The sequence below is a fragment of the Chenopodium album genome, chromosome 11 (genome assembly GCF_948465745.1).
Source record: "Chenopodium album chromosome 11, dcCheAlbu1.1, whole genome shotgun sequence".
In the NCBI taxonomy this organism is placed as follows: domain Eukaryota; kingdom Viridiplantae; phylum Streptophyta; class Magnoliopsida; order Caryophyllales; family Amaranthaceae; genus Chenopodium; species Chenopodium album.
Genome location: NC_137844.1, coordinates 19605939 through 19606563, shown reverse-complemented (window position 1 = coordinate 19606563; position 625 = coordinate 19605939). Strand labels below are relative to the sequence as shown.

At 39.8% G+C, this 625-nt stretch overlaps 1 non-coding gene across 1 annotated transcript; it reads right to left on the bottom strand.

Annotated features, from left to right (window-relative positions):
- Positions 1–318: 318 nt before the first annotated feature.
- On the bottom strand, positions 319–425 carry LOC145569668 (small nucleolar RNA R71). The gene has a single exon (XR_014096231.1). It is a non-coding gene; the product is annotated as a small nucleolar RNA R71 (small nucleolar RNA).
- Between the last annotated feature and the right edge of the window lie 200 nt (positions 426–625).

Genomic DNA, 625 nt, shown 5'->3' with positions numbered 1-625 from the left:
TCCCCCAGACTAGATATCGCGGGAGTCCAGTTAGAAATCAAGCCCCAGTTCATAACGATGATAGAAAGAAAGCAATTCAGTGGAGCTAAGGGTGAAGATCCTAATCTTCACATTGCAGATTTCTGTCAATACTGCAATACTATTCGGCAGAATAGGGTAACGCAGGACCAGATCAGGGAGATTCTCTTTCCCTTTTCTTTATGTGGAAAAGCTAAATTGTGGTTTAATGGTTTGAATAGAAATACACTTGGTATTACTAACTGGGAGACTCTTGCTTTAAATTTTTATAACAAATATTACCCTACAGAGAAAACAGCTTTACTAAGAAGTGCCATTCAGAATTTTGCCCAGGAGCCAGATGAAGCATTATATGAGGCTTGGGAGAGGTTCAAGGATCTGCAGAGGGAGTGTCCCCACCATAACTTGGCAAAGTGGCAGTTAATTCAAGCTTTTTACAACGGATTAGGGAATGCATCCAGAACAATTCTAGACTCTGCAGCTAATGGTAGATTTATGAATCTTAATGTTGATGATGCAGGTCAAGTTATTGAAGATATGGCGATACATAATTCCCAATATGGGAATTCTAGAGGCTATGCAAATAAGGGCAAACACCACGTTGATT